This window comes from Octopus bimaculoides, chromosome 15 (assembly GCF_046866305.1).
Source record: "Octopus bimaculoides isolate indiv1 chromosome 15, ASM4686630v1, whole genome shotgun sequence".
NCBI classification, from domain to species: Eukaryota; Metazoa; Mollusca; class Cephalopoda; order Octopoda; family Octopodidae; genus Octopus; species Octopus bimaculoides.
The window spans coordinates 36,773,603-36,795,442 of record NC_142942.1 but is presented as its reverse complement, the minus strand read 5'-3'; the positions used below and the strand labels follow the sequence as shown (position 1 = coordinate 36,795,442).

The following is a 21,840-nucleotide window of genomic DNA, read 5'->3' as shown; positions in this document are numbered from 1 at the left end:
TGAGAACCCAGGTTCGAAATTTCCTCAAGACACCTGATGAAGGCTGGAGGGTACATCAGCCGAAATGTTGTGTTAACAACAAACAAGATGAAGACAAATATCCGTCAAATGATTACAGGAATGTAAACAAACCAACAACAGTTGTCAAGAAGTGATGTGTGTGTGTTTGTGTGTTTGTGTGAAAAATAGACACAAAGACACACCCACGCATAAATAGACATTATACAGTTCTGGCACTGTTATTCTCTATATCATTCAAGGGGAAATGTAATTGCTATCTCTAGTGATTGAGTATCTGTCATTGACAAGACCAAGGAAGGTCAAAATCACACAATTTGGTGGTCACAGCACTGGAGGTGGCAGAGATCTATCTCTCTGCTTGTGATATAAACGAGTGCGTTTTGCACCAAGAACCAATATGAGAGCTTTTTTTCTCATGGTAACTACTGCAGTATGGTTAGTTCTAACAGAACATCCATGTTTAAGTGGGAATAAATATTAAAGAGTAAAGATACATTTCAGTCATGAATGACCATGGGATTGTACCTAAAGGTTCCCTTCTGAGGCACAAGTCCAGGCAACGTTGTTTATAGAAGACCAGCAGTTGCCCATGCATACCAGTCTTCCCCTCTTCATGCTTCTGATGATATCCAAGGGAAAGGCAAACGCCGATACAGCTTGGTACCAGTGACATTGCAACTCATTTCTACAGCTGAGTGAACTGGAGCAACGTAAAATAGTGTCTTGCTCAAGAACATAACATGCAGCCCAGTCTGAGAATCAAACTCACTACCTCATGATTGTGAGTCCGACGCTCTAACCACTGAACTATATATATATATATATATATATATATATATATATATTTGTTGTTGTACTTGGGGATGGTCATATTGCCTGTTTAGCCAATAAATCTTGCAAAACAAATATATATATATATATATATATATATGACAGGCTTCCACACAATCTTTATCTACACATATATAGGCATTTTATGAATGAAGGTGCACAGCAGATTATGTTGGCTTGCATATGTAACTGCATATTCCATGTGCAGCATGAGCACGTGTTGGTAATTTTAACCAACTAATAATGTTGTATGACCAACTGTAAAATTAAAAGAAAAGTTTAATGATGTACCAGTCTCCGTATTCTTCGTAATTGTTTGAAATCTACCCTCCTGATAATATTCATAATCCAGGGAAATGAACCATCAGAAGAATTACAGCAGGATTGCTTATATTAAGCAATCATTGATGTTTATTACTACTTGATGTGGCTAGCAGTAACCTGGAGTATGCCTAAGAGTCATTGTGGTACCTGCCTGGATAATTTATTCCTATATACTACCTTATATGTATATACATATATATATATTTCGTTTTTGTATCTTGTTTTGCAAGATTCTTTATGTGGATCCATGTGTTGAAGCAAATTATGTTGTGTCTAGGGAGAGTCCTAGTCTTTATGTCTCATTATCTAACACACTCACCAGTTTAATTTCCACTCATTTATTATCTATATTCTTTGAAAATTTTCGTTGTGTTTGCAACCTTGTCAATGGATGTCAATAAGTGGAAATCAAAACCATTGAGTGTGTTAGATAATGAGGCATTAAGACAGTATGACTTTCCCCAGAAACAGTATATGGAGTGGCTGTGTGGTAAGTAGCTTGCTTACCAACCACATGGTTCCTTGTTCAATCCCACTGCATGGCACCTTGGGCAAGTGTCTTCTATTATAGCCTCAGGCCTACCAAAGCCTTGTGAGTGGAGTTGGTAGATGGAAACTGAAAGAAGCCCGTCTTATGTGTAAATAGATATATGTATGTATGTGTGTGTGTGTGTGTGTGTTTGCCCCCCCCCCCCCCCACACACACACAACATCACTTGACAACTGATGCTGTTGTGTTTCTGTCCCCGTGAATTAGTGGTTTGGCAAAAGAAACCGATAAAATAAGTACTAGACTTACTAAGAATAGGTCCTGGGGTTGATTTACTCAACTAAAGGCGGTGCTCCAGCATGGCCACAGTCAGATGACTGAAACAAAAGAATAAAAGAATACAAGAATTACAGAATGGAGTAGGAAAAATCCAGGCTACATCTATTTCATAGTGAGTGAAACCTCAGAAGTGGTAAAATCCAAGTGAGGTGTATATCACTGGCTACTCCTCAGGCCAAGGATATCTTGATTGGACTAAAGGTTACATTGTCGCAAGGAGGGCACAGTATGTGAGAGGGATATACCCCTCACATACTGTGCCCTCCATACATTCTGATTGAATCCTCTCTGCATCAGCATATACCTCCTTGCGACAGTGTCGCTTTTAATCTAATGAAGATATCCTTGATCTGAAGAGTAGCTGGCATTATACACCTTGCTTGAATTTTACCACTTCTGAGGTTCCACTCGCTATGAAACATATGTAGCCTGGATTTCCGATACTCCATTCCATAACTCTTGTAATCTTTTTTGCACACTCAGAAACCCTGGTTGCCTACCGTGGAATATAAAAAGAACTTTTTTTCTGCTTTTCATTCTCCGATAAAGAAAAATATCTGCAAACTTCCATCTCAATAAACCACTATTGTTCCTGAAAGTTGTTTTTTTATATTTACTATTTCACTATGGATTGCTCAAAGCTAACTTTCTTCCTACACCAAGATCCCTGGATCTTACATTTATACATATATATATATATGTGCATATAGTGGTTGGTATTAGGAAGAGCATCCAGCTGTAAAAATACTGCCAAAACAGTTACAGAAGTCTGGTGCAGGCTTCTGCCTGGCTGGCTCTTGTCAAACCATCCCACCCATGCCAGCATGGAAGGCGGACATTAAACGATGATGATGTTGATGATATATATTTATTATTTATATATATATCATTTGAATAACGAGAGAGATGGAAAATGGAAGATACGAGAATGTTTATTAATCACTACAATTGTTTTGATCCATCTAGCATTGATTCCTCATGGGTGCGATACTTAACTGGTTTTGGAGTATCCGACAGTGTAAATGTGTTTCTTCAGGTGATTACAAGATGTATCCGGTTAATATAATGATTGTTCTGCAAGATATCTTCTCAGTTTGTGTATAGAAAAGCAGCACATTATATATATATATATATACATATATATATATATATATAATATATATATCATCATCATCATCATCATCGTTTAACGTCCGCTTTCCATGCTGGCATGGGTTGGACGATTTGACTGAGGACTGGTGAAACCGGATGGCAACACCAGGCTCCAATCTAATTTGGCAGAGTTTCTACAGCTGGATGCCCTTCCTAATGCCAACCACTCCGAGAGTGTAGTGGGTGCTTTTACGTGTCACCTGCACGAGGGCCAGTCAGGCGGTACTGGCAACGTCCCCGCTCAAAATGGTGTCTTTTTATGTGCCACCCGCACAAGAGCCAGTCCAGCGGCACTGGCAACGATCTCGCTCAAAAATCCTATGAAGGCCAGTCAAGCGGTACTGGCAACGGCCACGCTCAAAATGGTGCATCCCATGTGCCACCCGCACAAGAGCCAGTCCAGGGGCACTGGCAACGATCTCACTTGGCTTGCCGGGTCTTCTCATGCACAGCACATTTCCAAAGGTCTCGGTCAGTAGTCATCGCCTCGGAGAGGCCCAATGTTCGAAGGTCTTGCCTCACCACCTCAGCCCAGGTCTTCCTGGGCCTACCTCTTCCACGGGTTCCCTCAACTGTTAGGGTGTGGCACTTTTTCACGCAGCTATCCTCATCCATTCTCACCACATGTCCATACCAGCGCAATCGTCTCTCTTGCACACCACAACTCATGCTTCTTATGTTCAGCTTTTCTCTCAAGATACTTACACTCTGATGGGTATGCACACTGACATTACACATCCAGCGGAGCATACTGGCTTCATTCCTTGCGAGCTTATGCATGTCCTCAGCAGTCACAGCCCATGTTTCACTGCCATGTATCATGGCTGTTCGTACACATGCGTCATACAGTCTGCCTTTTACTCTGAGTGAGAGTCCCTTTGTCGCCAGCAGGGGTAAGAGCTCTCTAAACTTTGCCCAGGCTATTCTTATTCTAGCAGCTACACTTTCAGCGCCCCCCCCCCCCTACTAACTTGGTCACCCAGATAGCGGAAGCTATCGACTACCTCTAGTTTTTCTCCCTGGAATGAGATAGAAGTTGTTTCCTGTTTGTTTACAGTGTTTATTGCACCTGAACATCTGCCACATACAAAAACTAACTTCGTATATATATATATATATATATATATATATATATATATATATATATATATATATATATATATATATGTATGTATGTATATATGTATGTATATATATGTATGTATATATATATATATGTGTGTATATATATATCATATATATATAAAATGAGCTTCCACATACTTTCCATCTACCAAATTCATCCTCAAGGCATTGGTTGGCTCTGGCTTATACTAGAAAAGACTAACTCAATGTTGCACAGTGGAACTGAACCCAAAGATACATGGTTGGGAAGTGAACTTCTTAACCACTTGGCCATGCCTGCACCTGGGGGAAGTTTTTCTGAGTAATAATGAACCAACGACTTCTATAATAATCCTATGATAGGAATGTATTATGTTCTACTGTCACCCTGACCTATGGATTTCCTTATGGCCTAGAAACAAAGAGAACATAGTGCTTTGAGGTTAATGCAGTCCTGGATTTATTTACTATTATGGCTTACAATGTTGTTGGCACTCCGTCGCTTACGACGTCGAGGGTTCCAGTTGATCCGATCAACGGAACGGCCTGCTCATGAAATTAACGTGCAAGTGGCTGAGCACTCCATAGACACGTGTACCCTTAACGTAGTTCCAGGGGATATTCAGCGTGACACAGAATGTGACAAGGCTGACCCTTTGAAATACAGGTACAACAGAAACAGGAAGAAAGAGTACAGCAGGGTTCGCCACCATCCCCTGCCGGAGCCTCGTGGGGCTTTAGGTGTTTTCGCTCAATAAACACTCACAACGCCCAGTCTGGGAATCAAAACTGCGATCCTATGACCGCGAGTCCGCTGCCCTAACCACTGGGCCATTGTAAGGTGGTTAGCTGGCAGAAACGTTAGCACACCAGGCGAAATGCTTAGCAGTATTTCATCAGTCTTTATGTTCAAAGTTCAAATTCTGGCAAGGTCGGCTTTGCCTTCCATCCTTTCGGAGTCGATAAATTAAGTATCAGTTGCGTACTGAGGTCGATTTAATCGACTGGCTCCTTCCCCAAAATTTCAGAACTTGTGCCTACTGTATAAAAGAATACATATATATGTGTGTGTGTGTGTGTGTACACAAATACACATATATACATACATACCTACACACACATACACACATGTATGTATATATATTCAACTTACGATGAAAGTAAACAAAGTTTGCTTTAGTCGCGTTGGGATGTATTGAAAGATACAGAAATAATTTATTCTCAAATGCATGATAATGGCATGAACAGGATAAACTATCCATATATTACAGAGATGTGAGTTCGAGTCTCATGGCCAGCCAGTAACGATTTTTCTGTAATATATACATAGTTTATCCTGTTCATGCTATTGTATTAGCATTATCATGCGTTTGAGAATAAATTATTTCTGTATCTTTATATATGTAATATATAAGACGAAAGATGTGTGTATATATGTGACCAACAATAGGCTTTATTCCACGTAAAATCATTTTTCATCCAATTTCGTTCATGCTTGACAAATTGACACAAGGTTCTACAGTCTTTAGATTTGTCACTTATGGAGTAATAGGGCATCTTGGGTCAGAAGGTCAGAAAAACATACTTATAGTGACTATTGTGGAGAAGAGAGGTAACTCTTTGCGAAGTAATGGAAGAAATTGCTTATCTCCCTTACACCAGAAGGTGTGTTTGTGTGTGTGTGCATCGTCTCGTTCTCATAAACATCCACAAACTCAAACAGTACAACGAATGCAGCTGTTACCATACGGCGTTCGGTAAATTCAGTAAAAATTATTTATTAATTTATTTATTTATTTTTATAATTCTGAAAAAGCTACAAATGAAGAATTTAGTGTGTTTGTGTGTGGGGCGGGGAGGTAATTTCAAAATGCTGATTTTTGCTAATTTTTTTGCTGATTCGTATTCTCCATAGCCGAAAACGGTTTTTGTGTAGAAAAAACAAATAAAACTTTTTTTTAAAAAAGGGGTGTTTTGGTTGGGTACAAAAGAAAGTCTTGCCGAGATGTGTGTTGTTCTGTTTGTGTGTGTGTGTGTGTGAGAGAGAGAGAATAGCATACATTTTTTTTTTGTTTTTCCTCACATCTTTTTGGAATGAGTGTGTGAGTGATTGACTGAGAGAGAGAGAGAGAGAGAGAGGGAGAGGGAGAGGTGTTGTCGGAAAGAGAGAAAGAGTGTATCACTGTGTGTGAGAGAGAGAGAGAGAAATAGCGTAAATTTTATTTATTTACATTTTCTTGCATCTTTTTTTAGTGAGTGTGTGTTTGACTGAAAGAGAGTGCGAGAGAGGTGTTGTCAGTGAGAGAGAGAGAGGTGTGGTCAGAGAGAGAGAGAGAAGGTTCTTGCTCTGTATGTGTGTGAGAGCGAGGGGGAGAGTATGTGTCGTTGTGTATGTGAGACACCATTTTAAAATTTAAAAATGCTCATTCACCTGAGAAACATGTATGCATATGTATTTATGTATGTACGTGGCAGTTAATGGGTGTATGTATGTGTTTTTGTGTGCATGTGTGACTGATCCTACCCATTTTAAACATACATGACAACACCTCTCTCTCAGTCAATCACTCACACTCTCACTCACTAAAAAAGATGCAAAAAAACTAAATAAAAAAAATTATGCTATCACTCTCTCCCTCTCTCTCTCTTTCTCTGTCTCACACACACTTTCTCTCTTTCTCTTTGATTTTCAAAGAGATATTTACATCAGAAGGACAGTTGACCACTGTGATAATACATACTTTCTCTTGTCTGTCCCAAACAACAATATCCATCCTGTTATGCTTTCACTTGACAGATATTTTGATGGGAATGTTTCACCAGTATTCCTTGTGCTGATATTTGTGTATGTATTCAATAACTAAGGGGGTTCTCTATATTTATTCCAGGACAGTCTTTTCTCTGAATGGCATTGTATATTGTTTTTGTGACAATGTCATGTCACATAGGGAGGTAGTACCTTGATGATATTTTCGGGCAGCTGCTAATCATATGTAATGTCTTCCACAGATATATGACATAATCTACATTTATGGTTGCCCCTTAGAACACCAAATGCTTCACTGTTTTTTTGCTGATTAGGTATTTAGTAGCAATCTCCTGTGTGATGTTATGTAGTGGTCAGGAGTCTAAGAGAGGCTTTGCTTCATGTCAATATTGCTATCTTCTTCAAGTCTTCAAGAAACATACCCATATAACATCTTTTTTTGGTATGCTGAGCATTTCACCTCCAGGTCTTCTTTGAGGTATTCTAGTCCGGCTGATTTGGGGTTGTATAAGAGGTCATCAGGAAGAGAGTACTTCCCGAGGAGTTCACTTCCAACATATAGGATATTGTTTGCTTCACTTTTCAGCACTAAGCTAATGTATTTATTTTTGCTGCTGTTGTTTGGCACATGCTGTCTGAGAGAGACTATGTGACATTCAAAGGCTGTCTGCACTGATCTCAAGTCCCTGCCTCCTTTATTTCTTCTTAGGTAGAGCCTGTCGATATCACTATTTTTGTTGTTGTTAGAATCACTATCACTATTTTCCAGTTGATATTAGGATCTTGTGGATGTTAATGTCTATGGAGTGGGTTTCTTCTGCAGGCAAGTCAAATATTCCAAATGTTGGAATCAGCACTGGTACTGCAAATGCATTGTGGGATGTTGTTTTGTTGTAAGAGAAGAGTTCAGGCTGCCATATTTTTCTAAGTCTGGGGTAACTTTCCTGGGACACTCTATCTTTATTCACAGTACCCTAATATGGTATATTTTCATCAATGCCTAAGTACTTGTAAAAATAGTGAGACCATTGATGCACAAGATTTGTGTGAGGGACTAATTTTCCTCATTCAACAATCAAATAAGAACTTTTCTTCTGGCCAAATTCCATTCCAATGTCAGCTGAAAATGTTATTATTAATTTCAGTTGCTTTTTTTTTTTTTGGTATTGTTAACATTTTTAGCATAAATCTTGAGGTCATCCACAAAGAAATTATGGGTTACATTGACATCTCTTGCAGTTGCTGACCCTAGCATGTAGCCATTTGTTTTTTGCAGCAGGAATGATAATGGGTTTATTTCCAAAATGAACAGAAGTATAGAGACTATCTCTCTGGAATATTACCTTTGAAATATTTATAGCATTGGAGACAATCATTCCACTCACTGTTTTAAGTGTGAGGATTGTGGCCCAATTCTTTGTGAGCATCTCTATGTCAAATAGAAACTCATCATCAGCCATGAGTAGGGAATAGAGTCAAACGCCTTCCTATAATCAACCCATACCGTTGTAAGGCTCCTACGATGTTTTTTTTCCCCCTTTGACTGTACAGCTTCGTTTATCAGAAGTTGTTTGGCACCTTCCTACACTCCCTTCTTTCCACCAGCATGCTCATCAGTCACTGTGCTGTTGGACTCAAACTGATCCTGGAGGAATTGGTTGAGACAGCTTGTGTACGGTTTGTACATAATGTCTAGGCAAGCAATGGGCCTACAATTTTCAGGCAACTGTATGTGTGTGTGTGTGTGTGTGTGTGTGTGTATGTGTGTGTGTGTGTATGCATGTTTGGATGCACTCATACTATTGACAGTTCTTATGTGCTTCTAACTTGTAAAACGCACCCAGTGTTCAGAAGGGCATTCATCTGTAGAAACTATGTCAAAGCAGGCACTAGAGGTTGGCAGAGTTCTCTTTGTCATTGGCTCATGCCAGCATGGAAAATGGATGTTACATAATAATGATGATGATGATGTTGTGTGTGTGTGTATGGCTCAGTGGTTAGAGTGTAGGGCTCACAATCTTGTGATAATGAGTTTGATTCCCGGACTGGGCTGTGTGTTTTATTCTTGAACAAGAGACTTTATTTCACATTGCTCCAGTTCACTCAGCTGTAGAAATGAGTTGCAATGTCACTGGTGCCAAGCCATATCAACCTTTGCCTTTCCCTTGGATGACATTGGTGGTGTGGAGAGGGAAGGTTGGTATGCATGGGTGACTGCTGGTCTTCCATAAACAGCCTTACCTGGATTTGTGTCTCGGAGGGGAACTTTCTAAGTGCAATCTCATGGTCATTCATGACTGAAGGAGGTCTTTATATATATATATATATAATTTAGACAAAAGAATCAAAGTTCATGAACTCATCCATGAAAATCCAGTCATATATAGAAAAATTTAATAAGTAAATACACTAAAAAGAACTATAATAAAATACAAAGTGATAATCAATTAAAATAATAAAATGACTACACGTGTTTCATAACCAAATTTTCAAATAGAAAATAAAATCAAATCAAATCGATTAAAATAAATCGATTGAAAATCAATTCTATTCAAAAATATAGCTAATCTTCGGGTCAAAATGCAACAATAATAATAATAAAATGAATGTATGTATATCAACCAACAATAAATAACATGAATTTATATAAAAATACTCATTATATCAAGAAGTAAAAGTACTTATATTACTAATAAATAAAAGAAAAATATTTAACGATATTATACTTATCGAAGCTTTTATTTAAACTAAAATTAAACTTTATACTACTAACATATCGTTTATTAGAATATCAGCTAACAATATATAACAAATGAATTTCTATAAAAATACTTATTTTACCAATAAATAGTAATAATGTCGTTCACGTAGTGCTCTTCCTCCCTCGAACATATGAGCCAAAAACACCATATTACTAGAACTGTGAAGCGCACAGTTCTATAGAAGGATTTTTGTATTTTTTTCATAAACTGGGGGATGGCTACTGACATTAAGCTTAAGGATTATATAATGTACAAATATATATAGAAAGAATTAAAGAAAAAAGGACTCATTATATTGAAAGTTATCGATAATATTGAGTGATAATAGGGGGTGCTGCAGTTCCACAGTCTATACACGAGCTACCACTGGGATTGGATCTGTAGTCTTTGAATTAACTTTCTCCTGGTTTTGAGAAGCCTAATTTCTCAAGATTGGTATTTAGGCAGTGTGTTACATATCCAAGGATCCCAATAATTACAGGTATAAAGCTGAACATGTATATATATGTATGTATGTATATAAAGTCTGTGCTCTTCTACCTCAGAGTGTACGGGCATAGCTCTATAAATACATGTCTCTCTCTTTCTTTCCCTCTCTCTCTTTCTTTCTCTCTCTCTCTTTCTTTCTCTCTTTCTTTCTTTCTCTCTCTCTCTCTCTCTCTCTCTCTCTCTCTCTCTCTCTCTCTCTCTCTCTCTCTCTCTATCTATCAACACACACACACACACACACACACACACACACACGGATATCAATCCGATTGATATCCGAAAAAATTAATTTCTCATCTTCAGTGCAGAAAACGAAAATTACTATTTGTGTGAAAAAGTCGATGAAATTTGAAAGAAATTGATAAATAGTTGAATACAGTTTAAATAAAAATTCTCCAACAGAATAACGATTTATTTTATAGGCACAAGGCTTGATATTGTGACGGGATTCTGGTTTAGGCAACCACATAACACCTCAACTTTTTTTATTTTTTGGAATTTTGCCGATATTGTCATTGGTGTTTGAGACATTCGATTCATATTTTGTCTGTTATTTATTTTACCCGACTGTCCTAATAAAATAAGGTAGAGTTAACCTCGATGAAATTTGAACCCGAATAATAAGTATCCAAAACAAATATCGTATAGCATTTAGTTCATTGGTCTAGCAATTCTGCCACGAAACAAATTAAGAAAAACTTGTAAACTCAGCAGTTGATACGAAAGTACTGCTACTGTCCAGAAGCTGGCTTTGGAAGTAGGTTGAATGCACGTGGGTGGATGTTTACTGTAGTTAATGTTGCTTCCTGCTTGGTCGACGTCAAACCCGTTCTTATGTGATGGTTGTTTATTGCAATCGTGTACTTTGCTTAATGTCATCGTAAATACTTTGCGGGCAGAGGTAAAGAATACGTACACCATCCGTTTTCGGCATAACAAAAAACCCTAACCACTGGGTATACGTGTTCTTTACTTTCGCCTACTTTGCTTACGTCGCTTAATTGATACTATGCGATGTTATTAAAATAAGGATCGTTTTAGAGATGATGATAACATCTCCAGAATAACGTTGCATTTGGATTTGAGAACTTTTATTGAATACTACTGTTCTGGACTTTTGAAGTAAGTTTTTCATTTTCATTTCAACTTATTTCTACCAAATATAACTGCATATAATACTATGGTATTATCGGCACCTTTTCGTTTCAGGGACTCTTGAAAGTGAAACAAGTAAATTTATCGCTGTTATTTCCTTTTAATTATTCTAACTTTCTGAACTGTCGATACCCTTGGGTGTTACTAGCCAAGCTTTTCATAATTTAATTATCAATGTACTGACAATAAATGCAAATAACAGGCAGTAGAGGCCGGTTTGGTACCATGTACCTCACCGCAAAGCATTCAGTGTGACATTCTCATTGTTTTAGTGAGATTCACTTAATATTTTGAGAGTAAATTAATAATCCACATTAGCAAAGCATTAACTAGACAAATATGTCAAATGACAGCCGTGAGAGAGATTGTCTGCAAATTAAGGTGACAGTATTATTAAGAATATACTATTTGGCAGCCCAGAACGCGTGCATTTGTGTGTGATTTTATATCTATCTATCTACACACACACAGATATATATATATTTGAGAGAGAGAGAGGTATGGACCCAAAAATCAAAACGCAACGACAGCAAATCAAACTGTTGCCAACCAAGTAAATACGTTCGTGAATTGTTTTCAGTATTTACCAAAATTTATTTGAACATTTGTATATTGTTAGTAGATACTCAAAATTTCATGAACCCATTAACTGGTGTCCCGGAAAAAGTGTAAACAATCTTTAACATGATGTAATGTACCAGCAACTAACTCTAATTTTACCAAGTAACTGGATGAATGTATATAGTGTCATTCATAGACAAAAATGATACTAGGATTAATTTATTGGCGGTCTTTGGTTTGAAGTACAGACATCTGCAGAACTAAAACATACATTTTTTTGTTTACAAACAACTACATTTCTTGTCACTTGTCGTTCCATTTCTAAATTGTTTTCGTCATCTATTACCCCCACCTCATTCCGATTTTCTGGTAGTATTTCGATGTTGTGACAGTTCCCACAAAATACTTATTTTATTGTGAATTAAAATTATGAGTGAACTTGAATAACTGGAAACTGTAAGGTAGCCCATCGGAGGTACAGTTCATTTTCTGGAAGGGATACATTTAATCTACTGCATGGTTTACGAAATAACCACCTGGTCTATGGGTGCTTTAACTGCATCTGGGTCATTTCTCCAATCAAAGATAACATACCCACTTCGCCTCACTTGACCCCGAGGTCCTCTAAAGTATCATAGATACTGTACCGTTCTTTAAAAAAAGGAAAAAGTAACCAAGTTGGATGTACCTATACATGTATGCTGCCCCGACTTTTCTACAAATACGCTTCAGATTCGATTATATGGGAGTTTGTTGTGAAAATTTTTTTTCTGTCGTCGAGGAGAAGAGTTTCGGAAATTTCACAGGAGTCAGTTTTCGTTTCCTCATAAATTTCAGAAAAATGGTTATTTTTTCATGAACTTTTCTACGAATACACTTTAGAATGTGTCGATTACGATTATGAAGGAATTTAGTATCAAAAAGAAAGTTGGAGGTCTATTAGACATACATACTGCTACACATCACAATTTCTTTCGAAATTTCAAGTTTTATTTTGTGTATAGATTTGACGTGTGTCAGTATGCATGTGTACGAGCTCACCAATGTTATTCTGTATTAAATTCCTATATCATTTTAATCTACACGCTCTGAAAGGTATTTATAGGAAATTACTCATTTTTCTGCAAGTTATGAGTAAACAAAGTCGGCTCGTGTGAATTTTCTGAAACTCCTCGAAAAAGTCTTTTCATTACAAATTCCGATATAATCAGAATCTACTCCATCTGAAGTGTATTTGTAGAAAGGTTTATTCTGGAAGTTATGACGCAACGAAGTAAGGGGGCGGGGCACGCACGTGGAGGTATGCCCCAAGTTGTGCGTTTGTGTGTGTGTGTGTGTATTATAACATCTTGTTTCAGTCATTACACTGCGGTCATGCTGGAGCACCGCCTTGAAGAGTTTTAGTCAAATGAATTGACTCATGCTTTTTTTTTTTTAAGCCTGGTTTTTATTCTATCAGTCACTTTTGCCGAACCCCTTAGTTACAGGACTTAAATACACCGACATCGGTTGTTAAGCGATGATGGTGGTGGTGGTGGGGCAAACACAAACACAAAGATACACATTCGACGGCCTTCTTTCAGTTTCCATCTACTAAATCCACTCACATGACTTTGGTCTGTAGAAGGCGCTTGCCCAAGGTATCTCACTGTGCGACTGAACTTGGGACCATCATCATCATCGTTTAACGTCCCCTTTCCATGCTGGCATGGGTTGGACGGTTTGACTGAGGGCTGGTGAGTCAGAAGGCTTCACCAGGCTCCAATCTGATCTGGCGAAATTTCTACGGCTGGATGCCCTTCCTAACTCCAACCACTCCAAGAGTGTAGTGGGTGCTTTTACGTGCCACCGGCACGAAGGCCAGTCAGGCGGTACTGACCAAAACTTTGTGATTAACTTTGGTAGGCAGAAGTTACTGCTGCATGTGTATATGTGTGTGTAGGTGCTTGTGCCTCTCCGAGAGAGAGAGAGGGACCATATAATTGGGAAACAAGTTTCTTACCACACAGTCACACCTACGCCTACTACATGTCTGCACGCACACACACACACACAAATCTCAAAACGGACACTGAAGCTTGGTGAGTCTTCTGCCTAGCCAGCTTCTGTCAAACTATCCTACCCATGCCAGCATGGAAAGCATATATTAAATGATGATGATCACTCTCACATATACACATGCAATGAACATTTTGATATTTCTTAGAATACAGTCCTGCATATCACAAGAGTGAACTTAAAGGCTATCATGAATCTTTTGCGATGTAATTGCTTCAATTTCAGTAGGTGATCTCAGGCAAGTCATTTGTCAAACTGTAAAAGTAATATATATATATATATATATATATATATATATATATATATATATATATATATATATATATATATATATATATACTCTTTTACTTGTTTCAGTCATTTGACTGGGGCCATGCTGGAGCACCGCCTTTAGTCAAGTAAATCGACCCCAGGACTTATTCTTTGTAAGCCTAGTACTTATTCTATCGGTCCCTTTTGCCGAACTGCTAAGTTACGGGGACGTAAACACACCAGTATCAGTTGTCAAGCGATGTTGGCGGGGAAAAACACAGACACACAAACATATACACGCGCATATATATATATATATATATACATATATACGACAGGCTTCTTTCAGTTTCTGTCTACCAAATCCACTCACAAGGCTTTGGTCGGCCTGACGCTATAATAGAAGACACTTGCCCAAGGTGCCACGCAGTGGGACTGAACCCGCAAGCTACTTACCACACAGCCACTCCTACACCTATATATATATATATATATATATATATATATATATATATATATATATATATATATATATCCTCATCATCATTTAACATCTGTTGTCCATGCTGAGATGAGTTGGATGGCTTGATCAGAGCTGGGGGAGCTGCACCAGACTCCAGTCTGATTTGGCATGGTTTCTACACTTGGATTCTTTTCCTAATGCCAACCACTTCACATAGTGTGCTGAGTGCTTTTACATGGCACTGCATGGGCGCTTTTAATCTAATAGTATCAATAACTTTATTGAACAATCCAATTTTATACCTGTACATGCCAGCCAGTCCTAACCTCACATAGATATTTCAGCAAAGATTTAGAGTGCTTTGTCATATTCCATTTGAAATGGAAACTCTAGTAACATATATCTCACTTAAGCTAAACACAATACACACACACATACATGCACACACACACACACACACACACAAACTGTATATCACGCTTTATTGCAGGTCAAATTTTTGTTGATAACTTGGTCCACTGAAAGATCCGGCATAACTACAGAGTTGTACCCCCCAGACTTTGGAAGGTCATAACCTTCAGAAAAATGAATATTTTTTAAATGAAATTTTCTATGCATATAGTATTTATTATGTAGATTCCGAATATACAAACATTTCCGGTGAAAGTGTTTTGGAATGGGGGTGAGGGACAATTTTCGGAAATTCCAACAGAGTCCACTTAAATTCTTCTTAACTTCCAGGAAAATGAATATTTTTTCTTGAAATTTTCTACAAATATACCTTGATGTATGTACATTTCGAGCATGTAGGAATTTTGAAGGAAACAACTGCAGGTTATTTTTGAGAAGCGTTCCCCACTCGGTGGTGTTTCGTAGCAAGTCGTCCATATTTGTTTCATTTTTCTCTATTATGTGCGTATGTGCATCCGTAGATTTCTAATGAAGTAATAAGCTGAAAAGAGAAGCCATCATAAGAAAACTTACGTTAAAAATAACATGCACACAATTTTTTTTTCTCAATAGAAGTAAATTCCAAAGTAAACGTTTCTAGTAGAGAAGTAGAAGAGAACAGAAGCAGCGTATTACACTCTCTGAGTGGTTGGCGCTAGGAAGGGCATCCAGCTGTAGAAACTCTGCCAAATCAGACTGGAGCCTGGTGTTGCCATCCGGTTTCACTAGTCCTCAGTCAAATCGTCCAACCCATGCTAGCATGGAAAACGGACGTTAAACGATGATGATGATGGTGTAACTTCCTTGTTTAGAAATGACATCAAACAGTCTTTTGTCCACAGAAGCTGTTGGCCGACTAATCTGAGATGTCATGGTATCAGAAACTGTTTTGATCTTTTCCCACAGGGCATCCTTCGATGAAAAATGGATACTTCCTTCATACACTTTTTTCTTCAAGATCGACCAGAGCTGTTCGATAGGGTTTAGGTCAGGAGAAAAGGGTGGTCAAGTCATGAATGATTGGCGTGTGATTTCCAAAAATTCTAAAAATAGTAAAACACAAAGAACTAAACATCAAAATAAACATCCTATGAATAATATACACTTCCTAAAATCATTAGATAAATACCAAAAATTACCTAAGTGGAGCTCAAATAGACAAATTATATGGTTTACACCTCTATTTTCCTTAAAAGTCAAAGGCTTAGCAAAAAAATTGCTTAATATAATTAAAAAATGTTTCCCCACAGAACATAAGTATCACCACATATTCAATAGATTATGTATTAAAATTTCTTTTTCTACAACACCAAACATAGGATCTATTAATGCCAGTTCAAATAGACGAAAAATTCATACATATAAAAAACCCCACCATAATAACAATAATGTTAATAATAGCAATAATAATAATAATAATAATAATGACATCACAAATAGATACGGATATAAATATGCAAACCGCTAATAATAATATTAGTATAATAGGACTGCAAAAACATAATAAATACCATATAACTGAAAAAAGACAAAATATATCAATAAACCCAACAATACAACCTAATATAAATAAAAACAATTCACAAATAATAAATACACATAACTTCAACATAATAGACACTACAACAAATTCTAAAAGTAATACTTTATATACCACTAATAATAATAAGGATAATAATAACCATTCACCACAACAGAAATATAAAAACAATAATAATTGCTCATGTAAAAATAAAAAAATATGTCCTTTACAAGGCAATTGTAAAAGATTGAATATAATATATAAATGCATAGTCACAATTATTAATAACTCACATAAAATGGTATACATAGGGAGTTCTATTAATTTTAAACAAAGATATCTGGCGCATATACATTCCTTTAAACCAAATACAAATAATAATACAACCTCATTAGCTACATATATACAAAAACTTAATAAAAATAAAATTAATTATAAACTAGACTGGTCAATAATAGATTCTGCCACACCATACACACATAAATCAAATAATTGCCGTTTATGCACATTAGAATCACTGAATATATTACTATATAAACTAGATAATTTAATAAATAATAGATTAGACGTGATAACATCATGTAAACACAGGTATTATAAAACCTTCAAATATTATAATAAATCCCAAAACAAGGTAAAATAAAAAACACGTGTGTATTTATATGAGCATATCTATCGATTATATAAAAAGTGCATATATGTGGATATATGTGCCTATGTATATATACATATGTATATATACATATGTATATGTGTGAATATTGGATATATATGCGTGTTAAACGTAGACACTTAATAATGGAATTCTAATAATAGCAATCTATAATACCTTTATAAATATATTAACTAAAATTAAAAATAAATGCTTAGGAATTTAAACTTAGATTCTAGTATATTACTTCAAAGGAAAAAAAAAAAAAGTATTTATACTAAATTAAAATTGAATTTGAAATGGAATCTTCTGACAAAAACTCTTTACATGTAATACTCTCAAGTCTAGCTAAATTTGATGATGAAATATTTGCAATGGATGAACTTTTAAACATTGATGGGATTCATAGGACTACCGACATATCCAACAACAAGATGAATTTTACTATAATTACATACCGAAGTCTTATATATATTCAGAAAAACATACCAATTTTTATAAAAAAAATATATATCACTTAAAATTTCAACAAAGGATAAAAAAATGAACTTTCCAAATTATAGGAGGATTAATTTTACAATTTCTTTAAAAGACAGTATACACTTTAATATTTTTAATATTTTAAATATTTTTTAATATTTTAATTAATATTATATATACCATTCGTTCTTAACACATAGATTATAAATCCATTCATCTCCGAAGAGTGGAATTATTGATAGTATGCTGATCTTTTGATTACATTGGTGTTACAATAATATCCGCGAAACAATCGTCAGATGTTTAATTTTTTTTTAATTTTAGACTTTTTAAAATTTTAGACTTTATAAGATTCATGCTCAATTACGCATAAATTTTTATATGCATTTATATTCACATGTATCTTTATCTACATTCATATTTTTATATATATTTATATTTCGAATATCTTAAATTTTAAATTTATTATACTACCATGTCATATTGGATGTATATCTTTCGAAATTTAAATATTAAATATTGATTTCCTGCGAATATTATTGATAATTTTATGAATTTATTTATAATATAACCCCCCCCCCACACACACACATATATGAGGGGTGATGAAAAGTCCCTGGCTTTGGGTAAAAGAAAATAGAGGAGGATCAGTTAATTATGATGTTATTCAACATATTCCTCTCTCAGATTCACACACTTATTGCAGTAGTCCTTTAGTTTTTCTAAGCCCTGTAAAAGAACTCGAAAGGTTGGGCTTTCACAGTATCCTTGAAACCAGGAACCGCTCAGCACCTCCTCCTATATCTTTTATCTTTATCTTTTGTGGTCATGCTGGGGCACTGCCTTGAAAGGTTTAGTTGAACAAATTGCCCCCACTGCTTATTTTTAAGCCTGGTACTTATTTTGTCACTATCTTTTGCTGAACCACTATGTTATGGAGATGTAAACAAATCAATATATGTTGTCAAGCAGTGCTGGTGAGAATAAACACAAAAGTATACTCACACACAAAGACATAGAAAATACTTGGTGCAGTGGTGTATATTTGGAAAAGTAAAGCTGGTTTATCTCAGGCAACATGGGTAAAGTATAATATAGTAAGACAGCAGGGTAATGCTGTTAGTAGGAGAGATTAGGAAGGTAAAGGAGGCGGGCAGGTGAAACACTGTAACTGAATAAATTAAGAGTTGAAAGGAGTAGAAAAAAACAAGAAATGGTGAAAACTATTTCTATTATTATTATTATTATTATTATATATATATATATATATATATATATATATATATATATATACTCTTTTACTTGTTTCAGTCATTTGACTGCGCCATGCTGGAGCACCGCCTTTAGTTGAGAAAATCGACCCCATGACTTATTCTTTGTAAGCCTAGTACTTATTCTATCGGTCTCTTTTTGCCGAACCGCTAAGTTACGGGGACGTAAACACACCAGCATCGGTTGTCAAGCGATGGTGGGGGACAAACACAGACACACAAACACACATACATATATATATATATATATATATATATATATATATACATATATATGATGGGCTTCTTTCAGTTTCTGTCTACCAAATCCACTCACAAGGCTTTGGTCGGCCCGAGGCTATAGTAGAAGACACTTACCCAAGGTGCCATGCAGTGGGACTAAACCCGGAACCATGTGGTTGGTAAGCAAGCTACTTACAACGGGAAGGGCTCTATGTATGATTTCACACTTGTTGATTGTATTTATTGATGTCATGTTGCATGAGGAAGGTGATGAAGATCTTATTGAAATGGAATTCAGAACCAATCAGACAGTTACCATATAAAGGAAGCATTGTGAGGCATCTAGTTTCTGTCTACTTAATTAAGCATGATGTGTAAGGCCAGTAATTTTCCTGAAATGAATCTGTGTATGGCATTATGATCCTAGTGACAGGAGATCAGTATGTAGCTTGAAGACATAACTGGTACTTATATATATTAGCAGCCTGCCTATCATTCTTAATGTCATCGGCCTGTTCAGTTTGCTTGTACACACTTCACTGTGTCAATCATAAGAATGGCTATGTTTCTTATCCTTCCAACTCCTGATCTATTACCTTATCAAGAAAAAAACAAAAAAAGCAAAAAGGCAAAAGAGAGTCACTTACTGTTATAGTTTCTTCAATAACAATGACAATATTGACCAAAGTTACCGTGGTCTTTTCTGTAGGCTTTTCTTTCCACGGCTAAACCTAAACTGTCCTCCCCTTTTTTACACGAGAACATTACTGTGATACACGATCCCTATTGATCGCTTTTTTTTTTTTCCCCCCAATCCCTTCTGATCGAACTCCCCCCTTTTTTTCTTCCCTACGATCCCTTTTGATCAACCCCCCCTTTTTTTTCTCCTTCTCCCTCCCAAAAAGAAAAGCTCTACATTGTATTTGTCCCATCTGTGTTGAGCCCTGTGTGGCTAATAAAAGAAATGTATTACCTTCACTTCCAAAATTTCTAAGGTAATAGTGTTGGTTCTAAACTAACTCCTTCATCAACTTCAGTTTCTCTTCCTCCTTGGGATGGCCACCAGTGCATCATCTGCAGAGATAAACTTATGGGAGACTTGATCTCTTTCTTATATCATATATCAGTTGTTTCTTGCCTTTGACAACATAATGGAAAGTAAGATTATTACCCTTGACTTCATTAAAGCCTTTCAAATGGGTTTGGTTTGAAATCCTTTTAGTTATTGTTATTATCTTATTGTGTTGATTTCCAGTTTATTGTTTCATTGCATTGTGTGTAGGTGGAGCTCTGTTTAACTTTCTATCAAAGATTTTTTTATGTCTTGCTCTCCTCCTCCTATAATTTAACAGCCTATTTACTGCAAATAACGTCATTCTTGATTCCCCCTTCACCTGCAGGGTAGCAACCATATCATTGATATCTCAAAGCTACAAGACAATACATGATTAAGTCAAAACAATGTGAATAATCTGAATGCTAAAGGGTTAAAACCTGAAACAATTCAGTTTAATGTAAATTTTGCAAGGGTTTTCTCTTTGTTAAATTTCCTGAATATAAAAGACTTAGAAATTCTTGTTAATGGGGCTAATTATAAATGAGTTCCTTCGTGTTTTCTTTGTCAAGCAATAGCATGCTAAATACATGCAGAGCACACAATCTAATCTCATTGAAAAATATGTATTATGTACCTCAGTACTCTTAAGTACAAAATGTTCTCAGTTTATGGACTTAAATTCAGTTTTACATAATCCAACAAATTTTATGTTGTGTAAACAAAAACAAGGCTCTGCCCTCCTTTTTTTTTTAAATTCACAGCGAGAGTTATTTTCTCTGTATAGCTTCTTTTCTATGGAATTATGCTTCAATAAAATGTGTGATGGGTAGTGAGTTTTAAGAGTTAGTGCATCTGTTAGAAAGCCTTGTGGTATTCATTTCAGCTTCCTGTATTCTGAGGTCAGATTCTACTGAGGTCAGCTTTCCCCTTCATACCAGTCATATACTGGGGTTGATTCTTCTCTCTGGAAAGAGATGGTAAGGCTCCATTATGTTCAAAATGGTCTAGATGTGTCATATATCATGCAGAAGCCCTGTGATTCCATCAAATATTGGGGTGGGTAGAGGTCAAGAGAGGTACAGTATACAATATTACAGCCATGATGAGATTTTTGCCCTGTTGTTTGGTTGCTGAAAACCTATAATTAACAAAGTTTGTTGACAATACAAATGATGTCTTGAAGTTATATTTTCTATTTAAAGAAAGGAGTGGCTGTGTGGTAAGTAGCTTGCTTACCAACCACATGGTTCCGGGTTCAGTCCCACTGCGTGGCACCTTGGGCAAATGTCTTCTACTATAGCCTCGGGCCGACCAAAACCTTGTGAGTGGATTTGGTAAACGGAAACTGAAAGAAGCCTGTCGTATATATATATATATATATGTGTGTGTTTGTGTGTCTGTGTTTGTCCCCCCCCCCC

At 36.4% G+C, this 21,840-nt stretch overlaps 1 protein-coding gene across 1 annotated transcript in view; it reads left to right on the top strand.

Annotated features, from left to right (window-relative positions):
- Positions 1-11,026: 11,026 nt before the first annotated feature.
- Positions 11,027-21,840, top strand: part of LOC106883807 (uncharacterized) — a 156,977-nt gene continuing 146,163 nt past the window's right edge. The window contains exon 1 of the mRNA XM_014934944.3: positions 11,027-11,401. The gene's annotated coding sequence lies outside the window, so the exon portion shown is untranslated. The remainder of the gene's footprint in view (positions 11,402-21,840) is intronic.